Source organism: Gopherus evgoodei, chromosome 16 (genome assembly GCF_007399415.2).
Source record: "Gopherus evgoodei ecotype Sinaloan lineage chromosome 16, rGopEvg1_v1.p, whole genome shotgun sequence".
Classification (NCBI taxonomy): Eukaryota; Metazoa; Chordata; order Testudines; family Testudinidae; genus Gopherus; species Gopherus evgoodei.
The window spans coordinates 3,997,961-4,021,777 of NC_044337.1; the positions used below are offsets into that span (position 1 = coordinate 3,997,961).

The 23,817-nt window shown below is 46.0% G+C and overlaps 1 non-coding gene across 1 annotated transcript; it reads right to left on the minus strand.

The window, feature by feature from the left end:
- Positions 1-1,531: 1,531 nt before the first annotated feature.
- Positions 1,532-1,604, minus strand: TRNAT-AGU. Its single transcript has one exon. It is a non-coding gene; the product is annotated as a tRNA-Thr (tRNA).
- Between the last annotated feature and the right edge of the window lie 22,213 nt (positions 1,605-23,817).

A 23,817-nucleotide genomic window follows, 5' to 3' on the forward strand; every position in this document is an offset into this window, starting at 1 on the left:
CTCCCCCAGCCCTGAGCCAGCACCCCACTCCCTCCTGAAGCCAGTACCCCACACCTCCTTCCACACCCCAACCACCCACCCCAGCCCTGAACCCCCTCCTGCCCCCAAACCCCTCATCCATGGCCTCACCACAGATCCCACACCCCCCCATGCACCCCAACCCCCTGCCCCAGCCCAATGAAAGTGAGTGAAGGTGGGGAAAGCTGCTCCAAGTGGGCTTAAAAGAGAATAATGGGGGCTGAAGGTTGCAAAGGAGTTTAGTTAGGAGGTAATCCAAAGGCCATTGACATCAACGATCTTTGGATCGTGTTCATGTTTAACAGAAGGCATGAGAAAGTTTGGAGTTATGTATTACAATCCTTCCTTCATGCAATAGGCTCCTGAGGATGAAATGAACCACTGCTAGATCAAGAACTCAGTAAACATGTTCCTACCACCCCACAATTTTGCAGACAGAAGGAAAAAAAGGTTGAGTTTTTAAAGGGATAATTTTCATAGTTATCAGGCACATGCCAACTAAAACACAAGCTACTTCTCAAAATTGAGCTTGAGTTGCAAGTATCTTATTGGATATCATCCAATGACAGCAAAACAATGAAGAGCTGGAATGAAGTGCAGGATAAACAGGCCAGTAGCCACAATAGTCTGCAGATTAATGGGATTTAGAATGAAACATTGTCGCAAATCTCAGTTTTCCAGTAACTTGGGTTACAATAACAATGATTTACTCTTGCACATTATGTTAACTTTTGACTGAAACTTCTGCCAATTCCAGTTTCTCTATTTTTACAATATTTTCACACAATCTTGCAAACTCCCTTAGCTCAGTTGTCATGCAGAGACAAGGTAGGAGCACGCTACCTTCAGCACATAGCTCACTGCCATTCTTACAGGAGCTGCCTTTGCTGAGCTAATAGGAAGGGGCTAACCAATGCAGAATCAAACAATAAAGTATCTCTAGCCGCCCCCCTCTGTTGGCACAGCTTGAGGCTCCCCACAAAATACATGTACCATTTTTCAAGTAGCTGTACCAATTACTGAGCTCTAGAGATACACTTTGCATATGCCTCTTGATACAAAGAGAGATTCATTATCTCCGAGGAATTTCTCAGTTTCGTTCACAGAAGAGAATCAGACAGCAAATGCGGGGCGTGGGGGAAGGGAAGGAGGGGGATGTTTAATAGGTAGGATTCATCATACAGCAAATGCAATGTGGGGAGGGGTTAATAGGGTGCATTCATCATACAGCAAATGCAGTGCCGAGGGAGGGATGGGGGGGCTGTTTGTTAATAAATTGCTTTCATTATACAGCAAAAGCAATCCAGGAAGGGTTAAGCAGTTGCATTCTAGCCCCAATGACCCATTGCTTGTGTAGCTCACACCTGCCAGCTCAGTGAATTTTTGCACTGCCTGTCAGGTGATGCAGCTACTGAATGTTGCTTACATTTAACCTACATAAAGTAAAATTAAGTTTCTCTAAAGATGGTGCGACTGAACTGCTGAAATAAAGAAAAAACACCCTTCTGGACCAAGGCCCCAGTGAGATTTGAACTCATGACCCCTGGTTTACTAGACCAGTGCTCTCACCCCTGAGCTATGGAGCCTCTTGGAAAGGTGTGCATTTCCCCTAACAAGAGTGTACAATAATCATTTTTCATCATTACATTCTATGCAGTTGCACAAAACCCAGGTTGACTGAGCTTTTACTGTGTCACAGTTAAGTTTTAAACCACACTGTCCTTTACTATACTTTTACCAGTTTGCCGGGCACTGAAGTTAGGCTTACCAGTCTGTAATTGCTGGGATCACCTCTAGAGCCTTTTACAGCCCCCCTACTCATTTTTGTTGCCCTCCGCTGGACTCTCTCCAATTTTTTCACATCCTTCTTGTAGTGTGGGGCTCAAAACTGGACACAGAACTCCAGATGAGGCCTCACCTGTGCCGAATAGAGGGGAATGATTACATCCCTCAATCTGCTGGCAATTGTCCTACTTATACAGCCCAAAATGCCATTATCCTTCTTGGCAACAAGGGCACAGTGTCAACTGATATCCAGCGTCTCATCCACTGTAACCCTGAGGTCCTTTTCTCCAGATCAGTTTCATCCTATTGACTTCAGACCATTTCTTCAGTTTATCCAGATCATTTTGAATTTTAATCCTGTCCTCCAAAACACTTGAAACCCTTCCCAGCGTGGTATCATCTGCAAACTTTATAAGTGCACTTTCTATGGCATTGTCTAAATCATTGATAAAGATATTGAACAGAACCAGACCCAGAACTGATCCTGCAGGACCCCACTCATTATGCCCTTCCAGAATGACTGTGAACTACTGACAACTACTCTCTGGAAACAATTTTCCAACCAGTTATGCACCCACCTTATAGTAGTTCCATCTAGGTTGCCTTTCCCTAGTTTGTTTATAAGAAGGTCATGCAAGACAGTATCAAAATCTTTCTTCTCCATCTCTAATTTCTATGGACTAGATTGTGACTTGGATTACATGCATAATTATTTTAACAGGTCTTCCTTCAACTTTACAGCGATGATTGGGATTAACATAGAAGAGCTTGACCAGGTAGAACAGAAAGTCCCCTTGAAGAAATGTCTCCCGTTTGAGGAACACCTTCATGCAGATTTCTGTTTGCCCCTCACCAACCCAGTGGAGAGCAGACATAACTTGCATAGGACCATCCAGTACAGAAAACAAGGCATAGCCTCCTGCGCCTGAGTGATGAAACAAGAGAAGCCAAAGAAGACATTGAGTTCCATAGCTCCTAATAGGAAATATTGTCAAATGTGTCCAGAACATACATCAATTCCAAGAGACAAAAGGTAGCTCAAAATGAACTGCATCAAATCTGTGCTGCATAATTTCATGTCACTTCAATGTAGAAAACAACTGCTCTTGGAAGAAATCAGAATTAAATAATGTGCATTTTCTTCCTCCCACCATAGAAAAACATGTGTTCCCATCAGGTGGGCAGAACAACATCTCTTGGGCCTTTGTTACCCACACCAGGAGGATGGAGCTGTCTGTAGCACTTGTACAGAAATACATCAAATTACCCAGCATGAATCCAAAGACAGAGACCAGTTTGACAAACATGTGAAAAAGCTAAAAGCCAGTAAAACTCCTTTGTACAAATACTGGAAAAAGAAACCCTGCGAGAGAACATGGTAACAGCAAACGTCAGTAAAATTACCCTCAAACTATCCCAAACACAAGCATGTAGGAAACGTGGTCAGAGCGTAAGTGAAATGAGCCAGCTGGAAAAGTATATCTGGTCTTTGAGAAACACTGGATTGGAGAAGAAAATAAGGCGAATGACTTGGTACAATTGGTGTTCAGACTCCTGTTCGGCCAGTCACATGATTACAGTGCGTGGGTTTCTGAAATCTCATAGATGAAAGGTAGATGCTTCGTATAATGGAAAACGAGGCTGTTGTTAATAGGAAAGGGTCATCGGTATAATATGGTGAGGAAAAGCTCTTTTCACTGTTTTCCTGCTTGAATTGTCTTTCTGTAACGTTGCCTAGCAACTCTGATGGTCTCAGAGGCTGTTCTTACCTCCTCTTTTCTTCCTAAAACTTGTGACCATGAATGCCGGCGCCACTCCGCTGGCAGAGCTCTTGTGTAGATAAGAGGTCAGCAGCCACCCATGCCTTCAGCCCTGTGTCATCCGACCCTGCTTACAACAAGTCTAGACAACAAGATGGTAAAAAGGCCAGTCGCTGCCAACACTTTAGGGTTCCTACTGTTCCCACCACTGAGGTCTCTATGCTGCGAGACATTTCAGGCAAAAAAGATGGTGTAGGTCCATGTTGCTGTGCACCTTGGGGGTTGATGGGCAAGTACCACAAAAGTATGCTGAGACCAGAGTAGTGAGTGAGTTTCCTGGCTGGACTATTAGTAAGGCTGCATATCTGTCATGGAGGTCATGGAAGACATGCGGAGATGGGTAGGAAGCCTGCCAGCCCCGCCACCCCTCTCCCCCAGCACTAGAGGGGTCCCGGGCCACATGCCCTCACCACCCCCAGCATGAGTGGGGGGTCCCAGGCCACGCGCTGCCTCCCGCCTCCCCCAGCACCAGAGGGGCCCTGGGCTGCATCCCACCCCCTTTGCCCCCCTCCCAACACCAGAGAGGTCCAGGCTGCACACCGTCACCCGGCTCCCAGCACCAGAGAGGTCCCAGGCTGCACGCCACCACCTGGCCCCCCTTCCATCACCAGAGGAGTCCCAGGCCGCACGCCACCGCCTGTCCCACCTTCCAGCAACAGAGGGGTCCCAGGCTGCATGCCACTGCCTGGCCCCCCTCCCAGCACCAGAGGGGTCCCAGGCTGCGCACTATTGCCTGGCCTCCCTCCCAGCACCAGAGGGGTCCCAGGCTGCGCACCACCACCTGGTCCCCCTCCCAGGACCAGAGAGGTCCTGGGCCGCACGCCACCACCTGGCTCCCCTCCTAGCACCAGAGGGGTCCTGGGCCGCACGCCACCGCCTGGCCCCTCTCCCAGCATCAGAGGTGTCCTGGGCCACGTGCTGCCCCCCACCTCTCCCAGCATCAGACGGTCCCTGGCCGCACGCCACCCCCTGCCTCCCCCAGCACCAGCCAAACCCCCAGCACCTGCAGCGCCCCCCAGACCTCACCCCAGAGCACTCATGGCCCCCCATCCCAAGTTTTAATTAGGGACATAGTACAAATCATGGACAGGTCATGGGATGTGAATTTTTGTTTACTGTCCGTGACCTGCCCATGACTTTTACTAAAAATACCTGTGATTAAAACCTAGCCTTAACTATTAGTGTTACATAACTCTAATTACTTAACTTTGCCCCCACCCCCTGCTCTCCCTGTGCTGACAATAGCCATTGGGAGTTATCTGCTGCACTCACTCTCATAGGGGTACCGTACTGAATGGTGGAGGAATAAGATGGAGTGGCATGGAATAGCTCTGATTCATATGAGGAGATCTGAGGGTTAGTGTGAGGAGCTGTGAGGAGACTGTGATATTAGGAGCTCTGGTCTGAGCCCCCCATGTGTTGTCAAAGAAATGAGGTGCATGCATACCTTGAGGTCTCAATGTGCATCATTTCAATACAGAAGTGTGTAAGGTGTTTCAGCAGCAGGAAATGGGGGTCTTCTTCCTATGGCTATTAACAGCAGAGAGGTGGGATATGGGAGCAGGATGTGAATTTAGAAATGGGTAGGGGGAAGCATTGGGTTAGGTGGTATTCTGTGTGCAGGTGTGATGGGATTGTAAAAAGGGTATGAAGTGGTTGTTAAATTTGACAGGGATTAGGCTCAGTGTTTGAGCATAAGGTTCGCACAGGTGTGCACAGTGTTAATAGGGTGAACAGCAACAGCATAGCAGGTGCACTGGAAAAGAGCCGTAGAGAGGCATCTCCCTCCAACCCCAGAGTGTCTATTCCTCTACTGATAATGCTGGGCTATAAATTCCAGGGTTGCACCTTTCATTCACCACCAGAGCACAAGATGTTTGCTAGTGAGATCTGCATCCTTTTCAAATCAGGGGCAACTTGTTGGATTAGCTGCTCACACACTGTGGGGAAGAATCCTCAGCTGAAGCGTCTTTTCATAGGCCTATGATGTACCCCTTGGCCTCTTATGAAGAAGATGTAGGAATAAGCTGTATCCCTACAGCTGATCCGAAAATGGAGGTGGGCTTCCTATGAGGGAAAGCAAAAATGTGTCCTTTTTGTGGAAATTTGCCTTGCAAAATTTTGACTCTTCATCAAAAAACATATAAGTAAATACCAAAAGCGTTTAGGTTTTTGGCAACTGAAATCCAAAAATATTTGACTGAGAACCACCAACACCCTCCCACCCCCAAATTGTTGAGATTTTGGTATTTCAACACAAAATCAAAAATTTTAAGGAAAATAGACACTTTCAGCAAAAATTTTCATTTGTCAAAAACTCCAGTTTTCAGGTGAATTCATCTTTTGACAGAAAATTTCCACTAGCCCTGCTGGTCATGGCTCCCATGTCCTGGGATTGCCCAACTGAGGAGACGCTTTCTGTCCTGCAGTACAATGAGCTCTCCAGAGTAAACGCCTGAGCTAGGAGTCTGCCCAGCTAGAGCCTGGAGCTGAGTTTTATGTTTAATACTTTATATAGAGCTGTATAAATGACAGCTAATGAAGCAGCTACAAAGAAACCAATGCTGGATTTCCTTCATGAAAACTGACCTGGCTCTAATTTAATAGAATTAAAGCTACCAAGAAGCCTGTTCTTGATTTGTGATTTTACTATCAGCTGTGATGGAGTTTAGCTAAATTTATGACTGAGGGAACAGCAATGGCTTCTATTCCAGGAAACACTCCACTGCTGTAAAGCACCAATGTTCTCTCCTAGTATTTATATGTGACATGTCTTCAGTTCTGGGATCTCACTAATAAATGACGTGCAAACAGGACATTTAACTAGGCAATTGATATAACGCTACTTGGAGTGGGGTGGGGGGGTTAACTGCTGAAACAGAGCCCAAATCTCCTTTCTATAGTGAGATATGAGTGACATTGTCCAGTGTTCCGCTTTGAACCAAGAGAAGATCAAAACGCAATATGGAACTGCTAGTGCGCTGTAAGAGGGTCCACCCAGATACTGAGGCCAGGTCTACACTACACATTTACTTCAGTCTAACTACATCATGCAGGGGCCTGAAAAATCCACACCCCTGAGCGACATAGTTAGACTGACCGTAATCCCCTATGTAGCCAGCGCTGTGTCAGAAGGTGAGCTTCTCCTGCCGACGTAGGCAGCTACCACTTGCAGAGCTGGTTACTAAGCTTTCTCCCATCAGCTTAGAGCATTGTCACCAGAAGCACTACAGTGGCGAAGCTGTATTGGTGCAGTTGCACTGATACAAGTTTGTAGTGTAGACCTACCTGAGTGTGTGGGAAGTTACTGTAAGGTAGATTTACACTCCATCTTGCACCAAATTAAATGTGCACAAGACAAGGCCTTTATTTAGTTTCAACCAATCAGGGCACTTTCCTAACACCATGGTAATAGGCATTTGAGCAGTGGGTCTCAAATTTTTTTACTGGCGACCCCTTTCACATTGCAAGCCTCTGACTGCGACCCCCCCTAATAAATTAAATACACTTTTTATGTATTTAACACCATTATAAATGCTGGAAGCAAGCGGAGTTTGGGGTGGAGGTTGACAGCTTGCGAACCCCCATATAATGACCTCACGACCCCCTGAGGGGTCCCTACCCCCAGTTTGAGACCCCCTGCATTTGAGGGCTGTCTCACTTGATTAACTCTTGCATCAGATTTCTAACATCAATCCTTTCAATTGGTGACAATCCCAGAAGACATAAAGATGGTTCCCTCAATCCCCTCTAGCAGTTGGCTGTGAACATTTTGTCCCAAGATACAATGTTGTCATTGTCTATGCTGGAATTGTCTATTGCCTATAGTGTGTGAAAAACAAAATTATCCAGTTAAAATGCTTCAGGTCTTCATGGGAAACGTGTGATTGAAACTTACTGAGCATTCAGGGTGATTGCTGCAAAGTAGAAAATTTTGTGGCTCACAAATTAGAGGTCATTGACATGCATCACAGACAATTTTAGCAACCCTGAAAAATATTTTCAGAACAAATGTTATATAATGAGACAAAGTCCCAGGAAATGGTCTGCTGTTATGTAAAGGCCAAGGCAAACCACTGGCTGTGCCTATGGAAAAGAACAAAGTCATTCTGTTTACTTTCCAAAGCTGGAAATGTTCATTATGGAACAATCAGAGACCACTTCATTAAAATAAATACATAAGTCAAAGCATGCTGAACATTTATACAGAGCTGGTTTCTGAATGGCTGCATTTTTTAAAACTATTACTTGAAAATAAAATGCAGTCAGTTAGCAATATGACTGGCTGTCACACAGCCTCGGTACTATAATTTATACCTGTAGAAGACCGAAGATATTCTGGAGCATGCATGACCTGATTAATGGAGAGAGAAAACATGCTTTCTGCTCAGCTTTTCTGTTCCTTTATTAAAGCCCAAGATGATGATGACAGACAGACAGATAGAAAGCATTGCATCATTGCAGCAACTTGAAGGTCAAATTAGAAAAATGAAAGCTGGAAATTATACACATTTTAATGCTAAACATAATTAACTATTGGAGCAACTTATCAAGGGGAATGGTGGATGTGATGGGTTCCCCCCGGAGTGCAACCTGGAACTGGAGTACCACTGAGCCCTCTGACTCACCGACTTGGGCTCCCTCTCAGCACTGTGCTGCTGTGAGAAGCTATAGACTGCTCCTGGTCCTACACTTCCACCAGCATTCACACAAGCAGGGATACACCCAGCTGCATGAACCAACAATAGAGAGGCTACAGCCAAAATAAGCCCCAGACCCCCGGCCTAGGACCCTAGAACTGTAATGTCCTGCCCTGATCAAAACCCCAACCAGTATGAATTTATTACCCAGTTCGCCTCTTCCTCAATATGGAGAGGAATATGCACAATGCGCTTGTGTTAAACCAAGCTGAGATTTTCCCCAGACACTTCAGTCAAAGGCACACTGATTTAGATTAAAACATAACACACGTTTATTAACTACAAAAAGATAGATTTTAAGTGATTATAAATGATAGCAAACAGATCAAAGCAGATTACCTAATAAATAAACAAAACCATAAACTAAGCCTAAAATATTAGAAAGATTGGATTTGAATTAGCATTTTCTCACCCTTACTGATGATACAAGCAGGCTCGCAGATTCTCAAAGCATAAGCTGCACTTTGCTTTGCAGCTTGGGATCCCCACCCCCATTCCAAGTCCTTTCATTTCAGAGCTTCTCTCCAGGGTTGAGTTGTGGGGGAGTGAAGAACAACAGATGATGTCACTCCCGGCCTTATCTAGCTTTTACAAATGGCCAGAACCCTTTGTTCCAAAAACAGCTCCCAGTTCAGTTTGTGGAGAAATACAGGTACCCCAAATGGAGTCTAGAGTCATGTGGGCTGGTCACATGCCCTTGCAAAGTCATAGCCATTCCTCAGTGGCTGGCTGAAGGGAGCAGTGTTGTCTAGTGGATAGAGCAGTGGTGCTCAAGGGCTAACTGGTACTTTAGGTGTTTATGTCCAACATTTAGGCATCAGGGAGAGTCTCAAAAACCTTTACTTGGCTACTGCCTAATCTGGGAGGCACCTAAGTTTCTGGCTGCAAAGTCCCACAGGCCAGCATGTAGGTAAATCTCTGATGCTGAATAGTGCAGTGTCTGGAGTCGTTAGTTAAGATCTGGATGACCCATGTTTGAATTCCTGCTCTGTCTTTTTTTAGAACTCTGATTTGAAGGTGGGTCTCCTGTATCTCACATGAGCGCTCTGACCACCAGGCGGGTGGGTATCCAGGGGGCTTGCTCTTCCTGAGGCTGTTCTACTTTATATGACATAATGAAATATTCATTGGACCAAAGAAAGAGTGAGACTGATTCTATAGCTTGGTAATTTGGCTCCTCAGCTGGGCTGTGGGAAAATGAGGTTCAGGTTCTTGCTTCACCGGATATTTAATTGTTTATACAAAATGGAACAGCATCGACAGGAAAGAGTGAGGAAGCTCCACCCCAGGCTATGCTATAATGTGATGGTGGCGGCACTCACCTGGACTAGAGGACACCCAGACTCGAGTGCCTGCTTTAAACCAGGGATGTGACAACAAGTCACCTCCACCCCAGGTTTGTGCCCGAACTACTAGCCCGTTGTGGGGTCGGGTCTCTCTCTGGCTCTTCGTGAGAAAAGGCTGAACTGGCATAAGTGCCAACTGCATGAGAGTGTTTACAGCTGTGGATTCATAGACTCTAAGGCCAGAATTGACCATTGTGATAATCTCATCCGGCCTCCTCTCTAACATAGGCCATAGAACTTCCACCCAAATAATTCGTAAAGCAGATCTTTTAGAAACACATCCAATATTGATTTAAAAAATGGTTAGTGATGAAGAATCCACCCCGTCCCTCGGTAATTTGTTCCAGTGGTTAATTACTCTCACTGTTAAAAACATACACTTTATTTCCGGTCTGAATTTGTCTAGCTTCAACTTTCAGCCATTGGATGATGTTATACCTTTGTCTACTACACTGAAAAGCCCGTTGTCAACTATTTGTTTCTTATATAGGTACTTGTACGCTGTAATTAAGTCACTCCTTAGCCTTCTCTCTGTTAAGCTAAATAGATTGAGCTGCTGGAGACACCATAATATGAAGTTGTGGTGGCCATGTCAGACAGTCCCAGGATATTAGAGAGACAAGGAGGGTGACGGAATAGCTTTTATTGGACCAACTTCTGTCGGTGAGAGAGACAAACTTTCTAGCTACACAGAGTTCTTCACAACCTCTGTGTAGCTGAAAAGCTATAGTCTGACTCCTACTATAATATAAGGCACATTTTCTAATCATTTCATTGTTCTCGTGGCCCTTCTGGAGTTGTGGACACCAGATCTGGACACAGGTAGCACCAGCGCAAAATACACAGGTAAAATAAACCCTCTATTCCTACTTGAGATTTCCCTCTGCAATCCTCCAGGGCTCCTTTTGGCTACAGCATCACACTGGGAGCTCATGTTCAGCTGATTATCCACTGCAACACCCAGTCCCTATTCCCCAGGATAGAACCCCCCGACATTCATTGTACATTTAGCCGTATTCAAACACATATCATTTGCTTGTGCTTAATTTACCAAGCGATCCAAATTGCTCTGTATCAATGACCTGTCCTCTTCATTATTTACCACTCCTCCAACTTCTATATCATCTGCAAACTTTATCAGTGATGATTTTATGTGTCTTCCAGGTCATTAAGAAACATATTAAATAGTATAAGGTCAAGAACCAGTTCCTGCAGGACCCCACTAGAAACACATGATCTGATGATGATTCCTCATTCACAATTACATTTTGAGACCTATTGGTTAGCTAGTTTACAACCCTACAATGTGCCATATTAAGGTTATATTGTTCTGGTTCTTTTTTTTTAACAAAAATGTCATGCAGTACCAAGTCATATGCCTGACAGACGTCTAAGTGTGTAACATCCACACTATTACCTTTATCAACCAACCTTGTAATCTCATTAAAAAAAATCATGTTTGTTTTGCAGGACCTAAACCAATGCTGACTGGTATTAATTATATTACCCTCCTTTAATCCTTCACTGACTGAGTCCCGCATCAGCAGCCCCATTATCTTGCCCCAGATGGATGTCAGACTGTCAGGCCTATAATTACTTGGGTCATCCCATTTACCCTTTTAAAAACAATTGGCATGACATTACCTTGCTTCTGGTCTTCTGGAACTTCCCCAGTGTTCCAGGACTTATTGAAAATCCACATTAACAGTCCAGCGAGTTCCTCAGCCAGCTGTTTTAAAAACCTTGGATGCAAGTTATCTGGAGCTATTAATTTCAAAATGTCTGATTTTAGTAGCTGCTGTTTAACATCCTCCTGAGATACTAGTGGGATGGAAAGAGTGTTACCATCACCATATGATATGACGACATCCTCAGTTTTGTTCCCAAATACAGAGCAGAAATATTTATGGAACATTTCTGCCTTGTCCGCAGAATCCTGGCTGGAGCAAGGTGCCTCCCTTTCATTGGCTGCTTAGGTGGCTCCCTGTGCAGATGCTGGCTTTTGAGAAACGCATTCTTAGGTACCGAACTCTCCCCCTACATGATTTAAGGGAGCCTGGGTGCCTAATTTGGGGTGTATTGCACTAGGTGGCAGTGCAGCTAAAAGTTACATGCTACAATGCTGAGTGTTTTGATGCCAACTTCCTTTGTGGCACAAGACCTGGATTCTGGTCTTGGTTCTGTCCCTTGCCTAAGGTCAGGCAAGTCACAGTATTTCTTTGAGCCTGTTTCCCCACATATAAAATGAGGATAATGATAGTGGCCTCTTTTGTAAAGTGCTTTGAGATCTATTGATGAAAGGCACTATAGAAGAGTTAGGTATTGGTCTTATGTGATATTGTTACTAATCTACCTGTTATGCAGGGTCATCCAGGAGGTCAGAGGGCCTGTCAGGGTTCCATCCCCACTCTGAACTCTAGGGTAAAGACATGAGGACCCGCATGAAAGATCCCCTAAGCTTATTTCTACCAGCTTAGGTTAAAAACTCCCCAAGGCACTAATCCTTCCTTGTACCTTGGATTAAGTAACGTTGCCACCACCAAGTGATTTAAACAAACATTTAGGGACGGCCACTTGGAGCCCTACCTTCCCCAAATATCCCCCCAAGCTCCTACACCTCTTTTCCTGGGCAGACTTGAGAACGATCCCCCTTTCCTGGGGAGGCTTGAGAATATATCCTCACCAATTGGTACAGGTGAACACAGACCCAAACCCTTGCATCTTAAAACAATGAAAAATCAATCAGGTTCTTAAAAGAAGAATTTTAATTAAAGAAAAAAGGTGAAAGGAGCACCTGTGTAAGATTAGAGTGGAAGATAATCTCACAGGCAATCAGATTCAAAACACAGAGGGTTTCCCTCTGGGCAAAACTTTAAAGTTACAAAAAGAAAACCAGGAATACCCTCCCTCTCCGCACAGAGAAAATTCACAAGCCAAAATAAAAGTAAATCTAACGCATTCCCTTGCTAAATATTCACTAACTCTATAAGAGTTGAATTGCTTGCTTCTTTGATCTTGCTCTGGCCAAAGCCACACAGAACAGACAGAACAAAAGCCTCCCCCCCGCCCGTCCCACCCTGAGATTTGAAAGTATCTTGTCCCCTAATTGGTCCTTTGGGTCAGGTGCCAGTCAGGTACTTGAGCTTCTTAACCCGTTACAGGTAAAAGAGGAATTAACCCTTTACAGGGTAAAGAGAGACATTATGCCATGAGGGCAGAGGACTGGACTCGATGACTTCTCGAGGTCCCTTCCAGTCCTAGAGTCTATGAGTCTATGAGTCTACCCTTAGCTGTATGTTTATGATAGGGACCCTCTTAGCCTGAAATTGTATGACTCTATAAAACCAATTTTCAGCCCCCCCAAACTCCCTAAAGAAATCTTTTCTCTGCCTGACACTTTGCACGTGGAGTCATCAGCCGGATAGAAATGCTACTGGTAACAGAAAAGTTTATGGTTGATCAAATGAGGCAGTAAGATAGTAAATAGGAGATTAGAACATTTTCCCAAAAACTGACTAAGCCTCCTTCTGGTATTTTCGGACCCTCTCTAACAACAAGCATCATTTCTGGAATATGGTTCAAACTGCTCTGCTGTGTGCTCGGAGACCAGCCTGGTGTGCAAAGCTGGTCTGATGTGACCTTTCACCACCTCCCGGCTAGTGACAACGGCAAGTCGGTCTGAGCACAGAACAGTGTGTAGCTGCTAAAACTGTGCTGGCACATGGAGGATTTGGGGATCTGAGCCAAACTGCCTTTCCAAGTATTTCCAAGAACACATTGTGAGCATAACACTTGGTATTTTGGGGTTTGCATTTATAATAGAGCTCCAATTAGGAAAAAAAAAACCCAAACTATGCTCAGAGGCAGATGATCCTGTCTTTCTAAACAAGGAAAATGAGCATTTTACTGACACTAGCATTGAAAAGAACCCCCCAGTGAAGTCCTTAAAAGCCAGCAGAGTTTTAATGGCTCCCAGACTAATGTCGGCACTGGCTCCCTTCCAACAAGTTGGAGTTTCAGTTGCTCAGAACCAACAGGGGAAGATGGCCATTCTGTTAACCCATTAGAGACTGCAACTATAGGACACGATTCAGGCAGCATTTCGAGTAAGGAGATGTGGCTGGGAATAGTCCTAATTGGACTGAAATTCTACTTCCTTCTATACTTGCAGTCTCCTGCAAAGGCAGTGGGGCAGAGATGGAGGGGCAGGAACCCAGGGGTAGCATTTTCAGGCTTTGGCTGCTGTCCTTTTCCAGATACAGCTGGCTGGATTTACTTTACCAAACAATTAGAAGAGGGGGAGGTCCTTTTTAATGACCTCTCCCTACCCCTGCATTGCTATTTACTTTCACTCACCTCTTTAAGCAGTTGATGCAATGAAAGCAGCATAGTCTTATATGGGCAAATAATCAAATAAATATTCACAGAATAATTTCCTCCCAGCAAATTCTGGGTTTCGCAGAATAGTTGATTCAATAAATAGTATTTGGCCAGTGCTCCTGGTGACATGCAGACATTTCTCATCCCGTGAGTACCAAAGCAGTGAGCACTGGTTCTTCCCACCGCAGAAGGCTATCGTGGAGATGTCTCAGTGCCTGGACTGTCCTGGTCGCTAACAGGTCCCTACCTGTGTTTTTAATGGTCTCCGGGAGGCTTTGGTCACTGATGAAGCACCTGGGTGAACTGAGTGATTTTGTTTACAAGGCCATCCTTGGATGACTTGGCAGCCTGTAGAAATTTCAGCATCTGCCAAGCCCTCCAGATCCAGGGCATCTAGCTGTGTAATGGCCTCATGGCAGACTGATTAAACCAGTGCACTTGGGTCTCCCTGTGTCAGTCGGCCACAACTGTTTCACTTCCTGTACAAGTACAGGGGAAACTGGAGCGCCGCTCGTTGTGTGTGCGATGATAAATACTGGGCTCCGTAGTGTGCACTGTTCAGGTGTGTCACCAGCATTAATAAAGTGTCATGTGCTGTACAGCTTCATTGACTGCAATTGTTCCTTCTTGCACCAACTTGCTCCTGGCCCTGGCTGGCCGAGATATTCTAGCTTTTCATAGACAGGAAGATGCATTCTTCTCATGGACAAGTGGTGTCTCACTGCTGCTTGCTCCATTGACTTTCAGATCTATAATGGCTAGGAACTCCCAGGCCATACAAAGTGCTGGGGAAAGGAGCCAAGGGTTAGATTCACAAGGAGGACTGATGGTACATCTACACTGCAAAAAAAACACACCCCAAAAATCCATGGCAATGAGTCTCAGAGCCCAGGTCTACGGAGCTCATGCTATGGGACTAAAAATAGAGGTGTAGACATTCCTCCTCGGGCTCTAAGACCCACCCCTCCTTGCCGGGTTTCAGGTCCCAGGCTCCAGCCTGAGTGGGAATGTTTGACCTGCTGTTTTTCACGACGTGGCATACGCCTCTTGAGCTTGAGTCAGTTGATCCAGACTCAGATTTGCTGCCATGAGGGTTTGTTGCAGTATGGACATATCTCTAGGTGTCCTGCTGCCCTGATCCCTGAGGAATGCCTGGGGAGAGGTGAGCACCTGTAAAAGGATTCACAGAAGCCAGCAGGAAATGTTGAGCAGAGGGACGAGGCTTAAGCCCCACCCATCCCCTTAAAGGGAGTTAGACACGGAATTTAATTATTAATACCCAACAGGAGAGGTTGAAAAGAGCCACCTGCGAATGCCCCATAGCCTGTGGGTCAGGACCCGAGGCAGGAGTTTAAATCCCTGCTTAGCCAGAGGCAGAGTGGGAATTGGAACCCGCATTTTCCACCTCCTGGGTCAGGGCTCTGACCATTGGGTTATAGCATGTGTGCACATGTGCATGTGTGTGTGTTTTGTGGGGTTAGGCATGTGCTAGGCAGCTCTGCTGGATCAGGCCCACCAGACAAGCTAGGCAGGGGAATACCTAGCTGGTAAATCCCAGGGGGCTTAGGCGTGCAGATGCTGAACTGCTTGGGTATCAGGACTCCGGAGCTGTGCGTCCTGAGCATGCTAATGGTGGAAAGAGAAGAGCTTGTAGGTTAGATGGCAGCTGAGGGGGGGTTTGGGGAATGACACTGCTGCCTCAATGTTGGACTTAGACACCTAAATCTGCCTTGTGAATCTAGCCCCAAGTTACTGGCCCTGGTGACTGAAATCTCTGTGCACAGAGCAGGTGCCAAACGAGATAGTCAGGGATACCTGGCCCCACAGGAGAGGGTGGTGAAAGGCAGAGGCCACTCAAGCCAATCTGCTGCCCTAGCCAAAAACATCAGTGTGTTACCTCCCTCCTATTCCCTTAGAGAAAGTGACTAGAGAAGTGTTATTTACCCCTTCCCATAACACAAGAACCAGGGGACAAGCAGTGACATTAATAGGCAGCAGGTTTAAAACAAACACAAGGAAGTATTGTGTATTGGAACTTGTTGCCAGCGGATGCTGTGAAGGCCAAAAGTATAACTCAGATCAAAAAAGAATTAGATACATTCATGGAGGATAAGCCAGTGCTCTAGGGGGTAGGGATAGCTCAGTGGTTTGAGCACTGGCCTACTAAACCCTGGGTTGTGAGCTCAATCCTTGAGGGAGCCATTTAGGGAACTGGGGTAAAAATCTGTCTGGGGATTGGTCCTGCTTTAGGCAGGGGATTGGACTAGATGACCTTTTGAGGTCCCTTCCAACCCTAATCTTCTATGGTCAGGGATGCAACCCCATGATTGGGACATCCCCTAATCTCTGACTGCTAGAAGTTGGGACTGGATGACTGGGGTTGGATAATGCAACAAATTGCCCTGTTGTGTTCTCTCCCCCTGCAGCACCTGGCATTGGCCACTGTTAGAAGACAGGATATTGGGCTAGAAGAACCCAGTATGGCTGTTCTTATGGTCTTAGAAGTTTGTGGGAGGGACCTGCACTGCATCCCACCTGCCACCCTCCCCTGGACTCTACCACCCCTAGGGCTAGGGATCTGCTCCCTACAACCCTCCATCCCCTAGGGTTGGGGACCCCACCAATCACAATGCTTTCCCCTGGAGCTGCTCATCTCAACCACAGAACCAAGACACCCCCATGCCCTCCTCAGTCCACCCCACCACCTCATCTTAGCCCTCAAACCTGCAACCTGCATGCCCCCAGTCAGACCTCCACACCTTTCCAGATGAGTTCCTTGCTGCCAGGCTGGTAGCACAGGATGGCTACAGTGAGTCCAGGCAGCATGTGGGGCACCGCCAGCAGCCGCCTAGAAAGCAGAGCCCATGGGGGCTAGGTTTAGAGTGGCAGATGCAAGCTGGGGACCAACAAGGAGCTGAGCAGGTCACTCCCCTTGTGGCTGAAGCCCCAAGGGTGCTCACGCTGTGCCACCAGGAGCAGCCCCCATCCACTTAGTGCCAGAGCCAAGGCTGCGATCCTACCTGGGAATAGAGTGGCTGCTGGCATCCTTGAGCCCCATCTGGCAGCCCTCCCCTGAGCCCCCACCAGGCATGGAAGGAACCAGGGGAGATCCTGAAATTTGCCTCCCTCAGAAATCTGTCATCCTACACAGCTGCCTAGCCTAGCATGGCCTCTCATGGAAGGGCTGTCTGAGCAAGATCACACAATGAGGTAAGGCAGCCATAAGCATCATAGAACATTAGGGTTGGAAGGGACCTCAGGAGGTATCTAGTCCAACCCCCTGACAGATTTTTTGCCCCAGTTCCCTATATGGCCCCCTCAAGGATTGAACTCACAACTTTGGGTTTAGCAGGCCAATGCTCAAACCACTGAGCTATCCCTGTCCACTTTGAATTGGATTGGGACCACACTGATTTCACACAAGCCAGCAAACAGTTGTCAGATGGTAATGGCTTTCAGTCACCAGTGAATTTGAACCAGCCACTGAAATGAAAGACTCCATAACCCAGTATCAGTTCCCTGAGATACCCTCACCCACTTCCCTTGCACCCAAGGCTGATGTCAGAGACAGGGTGTCCTGTAGAGATGATGCCATCAGTCTCCAGTACACTGCAGCTTCTTCACTGTTCATAATGAAGAAGGGAAGGAAATCCCGGCTGGCAGTATGCAGTAATATCCTGGTTACCCTGCGCCCATAGGCATCAACTCTGTGGCTGCTCCAGGGCTGAAGCACCCATGGAGAAAAATAGTGGATGCTCAGGAGCACCTGTCAGCTCCCCCCAACCCTCGATGCCTCCCCCTCCCAACATCAAGCACACCGCAAAACAGCTGGGCATGGCAGGCAGGAGCATGGGAGGGAGGGAAGGGGGGCGGATTCTATGATTCTATGATTTCAAGAGAAATTGATGTAAAATGATAAGGATTAACATATATCTACATGTTTGTTTATAATAACAGGAATCAGAGACATGATATGGAGAGACGGACAATGACTGACAGCATGGCCACTGGAGATGCCAATTATGAATCAGAAACAGATGAGGGTTTGATTGTGGTAGCACAAGTGACATTTTTTGCCTTTTTCACTTGTAAATTACTGCAACGAGGAATTTAAACCTACTCTTTTATTTGCTTTTGACAGACCTCTTCAGAGGGTGACAACTGCCCTTGGAAAGAATAAACCTGATATGCACATGCTGGTTTTGCACGAAGCCAGACTTTAAAACAAAGACTATAGAACGGGGGCACGCAAACGTTTTGGCCTGAGAGCCACATCGGGCTTGCAAAACTATACAGAGGGCCAGGTAGGGAAGTCTGTGCCTCCGCAAACAGCCTGGCCCCGCCCCCTATCCACCCGCTCCCATGTCCCGCCCCCTGATTGACCCTCAGAACTCCCGACCCATCCAAACCCCCCTTCTCCTTGTCCCCTGACTGCCGTGACCCCTATCCACACCCAGGAGTGGTGCCAGGGTTTCTGGCACCCTAGGCAGAATTCGGGGGGCGGCATTTTGTGCGCTCCCCATGGGGCACGCGGGAGCTTCCGGTTCCACTCCCGTCGCGCCACCGAAGAAGGACCCTTCGCCAAAATGCCGCAGGCAACAGCGGCAGTCATTGAGCTGCTCAATTGCCTGCTGCTGTTTTCTGCAGCACATCGGCAGAAGGTCTTTATTTCGCGGCAAGACTGGAGCGGAACCGGAAGTTCCTGTGCGCCCCATGGGGAGCGCGCAAAATGCCGCCCCCCCCCGAATCCTGGTGCCCTAGGCGACAGCCTAGGGTCGCCTAATGGAAGCGCCAGCCCTGTCCACACCCCCACCGCCAATAGGCCCCCTGGGACTCCCTCACCGATCTAATCCCTGCCCCTGTTCCCCAATCCCTGACCGCCCCCCCCGAACCTCTGCCCCCCAACCACCCCCTACTCCCTATCCCCTGACTGTCCCCCAGGACTTCCCGTTCCCCGCCCCGTTACCATGCCGGAGCCAGCCATGCTGCTGCACTCCCCAGCAGGAGTGGCGGGCCAGAGCACTGGCGGCCTGGTGTGCTGGGGCTGCGGGGGAGGGAGGCCAGCTGGGGAAGGCCCGGGCTAGGACCGTCCCGCAGGCCAGATGTGGCCCGCGGGCTGTGGATTGCCCATCCCTGCTATAGAAAGTAAGGGACAGACCAACAGAGCTGTAAAGAAGCCATTATGACCAATGTTGTTAGGGCAGTAAAACATTTACAATTGCTTGTCAAGTTAGTTCTTTGACAACCAGGTAACCTGTGTAATAGAGAAACCCATTCAAAGCCACCATGATCTTATGTCTTAGGGGTACACAAAAACATTTCACCAGCTTAGATACATTTCTTCTAAATCAAATGTGGCAAAGCCTCTAAATATAATGGTCACAGGCTACAAACTGAATGGGCTTATCTAGACCCCTGAAACTTTGTCATTAAAGGTATCAAAATGATCAAGAAGGTAGAAGTTGCAGCATCATTTTTTAAATAAATACAGTCACTTTAGGTCAGTGGTTCTCAACCGGGTGCGCCTACCCCAGGGGCTTCCTGGGTTTACATCAACTCATCGAGAGATTTACCTAGTTTTACAACAGGCTACATGAAAAACACTAGCAAATTAAAATGGAATACAGACAATGACTTATTTGTGCTGTTCTGTAGACTATATCAACTTTTATCAACTTGTGGGGTTGTGATTTATTTTATAATTATGTGGTAAAAATTGGACATCAGCAATGTTTCAGTAACAGTGTGGCTGTGACACTTTTGTATCTTTATGTCTGATTTTGGAAGCAAGTCGTTTTTAAGTGAGCTGAAACTTGTGTTATGAAAGACAAATCAGCCTCCTGAAAGGGGGAGAGTCATCTGAAAAGGTTGAGAACCACTGCTTTAGGTGGCCAATTTACATTTTGGTTTCTACCTGAAATGATTTTTAATTTTTTTAAATTTTTCAGAATTGCCAGCAAACTGAAAAATCCATGATTCACCCAGTTCTACTTAGCACCGTAGTCTGTGATCAGCTAGGTGCAATGAGAATAAAGAGCATGTCCCTCTCCATCTGGTGAGTGGAACCTGGGTGAAAGGCAGAGACTCTGGTTCCCACACCATACGGAAACACCTCCTGCTGCTTGTGAAAAGGGGGCTGGAATGAGGGGTGCAGCAGCACCCCCTGGCTTGAGGTAGTAATTACAACCAAGTACCTGCTTTCTCCTGGGCATATGTTTGCCTTGCTTTGGAGCCTGATTGTGGTAATGTCGCTGCCCTTTGCACTGCACCTCTCTGTTGGATACATTATGGAGAAACACAGCTGGCTCTTTTAAAAGGATTCACAAACCTCTGCACTCAAGTTGTTTAAAGAAACACAGAGGAGTGTTATTTTCCAGAAAGAAAAAAAAGAAAAGTTGCACCAGAAAGACTTGAACTCCCAACCCTTCATCTCAATAGTCTGACTTTGTCACTCCTCCGCAATATGTTGCAGAGAGAGAAGATTGCCATGGATCTGAGTAAGGCCTGTAGACCTAACTTGTATCTGACAAATGCTCCAGGATTTTCTCAGTGTGTAGTGTAAAGGAATAGGGTCATGTACATTTAAATAGTTTTACATATCTAATAATAGTTCTTTTAGACAGTTTTAAATATCTAATAGACATATTAGATGGCAGCTACTGGCACCTTTCAGCAAAACACTGTAGCAATCCCAATAGCCGAGTAGTAAGAAGGACATGTCATTAACTATATGAGCTGGAATAGACGCTCGGAGAGCTATTTGAGTTGTTCATCTTGCTTTGATTAAAAACCAATTGATTCAGAAAGAAAAATCAGAGTTCAAAACCACCCCTTTTGGCAGTTTTGTCATTGCATTGTCTGCCTTTTCTTTGTTCGCCTTTTGGAAGAAACCTACAGCAGTGCAGCCGCATGGCTGCTCCTTTTGTGGTGTTTCCTAGTTATACCCAGGGAATGTTTGCTACAGAGCATGTTATAACTTTTCAGCCCCACTGACCTTGTTGGAGTTTACTGATGGCAAATCTGCTGGGGCATGAATGCTGTCACTAGCTCCTGAGAAAGGCTATAGTCCACATTTACAAAAAGACTCCTGGAGCTCAGGGGAAAGTTCTCTAAGCCCCAGAAAAGGAGATCTAACCTTACCTCTTCTGCATGGTGTTTAAATGCCCTTACAATGTATTAAGTTTTGACAAAGGCCATGAAATCCAACCCAGAAGGCAGCTAGGGAAGAACTGCTGAAACTGCCCCTTATTCTTAAAATAACCTAGCACAGAGTTTATGCGGACGTTACAGCAGGCCCACACCCCACGTCACCGACCAACTAAAGGTTGTTTTTAAAGTCATAAGATGCATATAGTGCATAATCAGCAATAACCCAAATTTAGGTGAATAAACTGCAGAATACAGTTTAGATATTAGCATCCAAGTATTCAGGTACATCAAGCATGAGAAGTTATATGGTGGAAAGCAAATAGTGAAGATTGTCCCTCCTAATGATATCATCAGTCCAAAAAGTTTTGATCTTTGGATGTTCTCAAATCCTAGCCCTAGGGAAACAGTGACAGAATTCCCATTGCCTTCTGTCACAGGTCAGGACAACTTCGCTTGTACTCCCCTCTATGGTACACCAAGGGCACCCACACTCAGGCTGACAGGTCCCCAGATGTTGCCCTTCTTGGGTGGAGACCCGTGTGTCCTTCCCTTCTGACCAGGGTTTTCCAGGCCAAACAGTTCCCTGCCTGCATTGTTTTATTCCCAGCAGAGTCTGCCTAAGCAGGCCTGCTTGTCTTCTCTTCAGAGACGTTATTAGGTGTAATTGCTGCAGTTATAAGATACCTACCAGCACTTCCTATGCAAGCCTGTTTTATTCTTAAGGTAAAAGCAAAAGTTGTTCACCCAGGAGTCAGAGCTTGAGTGTAGAATGTGATGAGTTCTGTGCTGCTAACAACTTCTGCCCTTGGGGCAGGGAGTTGGCTTATAAACAGAGGCAGATGATTAATATAACAAAAGGCTTGCCATTAAATTAAATTAAGGATCGTTAGACGATCCTGAAAACATTCCCAGACACCCCCGTTAAAAGACAGGAAACAAAGGGTAGGGATAAATGGTCCATTTTCAGAATGGAGAGAAGTAAATGTAGGTGTCCCGCCAGAGGCTTGTACTGGTCTGAGAACAGGACTGTTCAATATATTCATAAATGATCTGCAAAAAGGGACAAACAGTGAGGTGGCAAGGTTTCCAGATGATACAAAATTATTCAAGATAGTTAAGTCCAAAAGAGACTGCAAAGAGTTACAAAGGGATCTCACAAAACTGGGTGACTTGGCAACAAAATGACAGATGAAATTCAGTGTTAAACGCAAAGTAGGCACATGGCAAAATGTAATCCCAACAATACATACAAAATGATGATGCCTAAATCAAGAAAGAGATCTTGGAGTAATGTGCAGTACTCTGGGAGCACTGTGTTTCCAGAGAACTGCAAATGTATAAGGATCCTTCTCACTGTGCCTGTATCATCCTGAACTGCGGAATGCTCATTCTCCTGCTTCAGAAGACAAAAGTTATCTTCAATAATCACTGGACAGACCCAGCTGAATAATGTAGCTGTCCTTAACATGCATCAAAATAGTACCAGGGAACCTAGATGTAAATAAGATGCTGACAGTTTCATCCAGAAAGCTACAGTGAGACATAATGTCTTTAAACTGGGCTGTTGGTGAAGACAGTTTGCAGTTGACTGCAATGATCTTAATATTCTGTAATTCATGATAATGTAATTATGTAGTTCAGAACAGTTGAATCACTATTAAAATAGTAAAGATACCAAGGATAGACACATTCAATAACTAGAATATGAAAGAAATGTATAAATATGCTGAAAACAGCCTCCCCCAAAACTGAGAGAGTGCCCCCCGCAAGACACACACCTCTTCAAAAGCTCCCACCGGCAAAAACAAAAGTCAGTGCATATAACTCTGCTTCTCCATTTTCTGGTAGATCCCAAAGCACCACCCATCCTTCACGTTCTTTCTACTTGCACCATATAAATGCACCTTTCCTTTAAAAATGTTGAACACCCTACCCGGAGGTGACTAGCAGGCCCAAACCAGGTCCTGGATAAGAAAGAAGTTACAATCTAACTCCGTTTGTGTTCATTTGTTTCAGTAAGTGTAATGTGTAATTGAATAAAGTGTTAATCCTGTGCTCTAACTGATAACATGCTGGAAGTACTGGCCCAGATGAGGAAAGCATGATGTGTACTGTACACCCAATAAAATAAAAGCTTGAGGGTGCTTGGCATGTACAGATCTGAACAGGCAGCATCTGTGGAGAATTAAGGCATCTGGAAATCCATCATGGGTTTGGGAGGACACCCCTTTCTGAAGGATGGATGAGCAGTTTTGCCCAGAGTTTATGCATCAAACAAATAGCCAATCTTGGCTGCTTTTGCTTTTCCATTGCAGTAATCTCATTGTGGTTCCAGCAACAATTAATAAGGCTCCGCTGCAGCTGCCTTTCTCCTCTGCCATTCCTTTTAAATAAAGTAATGTCAGGGTTTGTTAGTGCCAGAAAAATAAATGGGTCTGAACAAAATTACTGGGCCCCAGTTGACCGGAGAGAAGTAGTGCAACTCCTTCTTATAAAGGGCAGGTTGGAGAGAAGCTGCTGTCACCATTCACATCCTTAGTGACTTGATGGAATTACTGGGGCACAATGGGGAGCAGAGTTTGTGGACATAACTGACGATAAACCCACAATGGCCTGTGA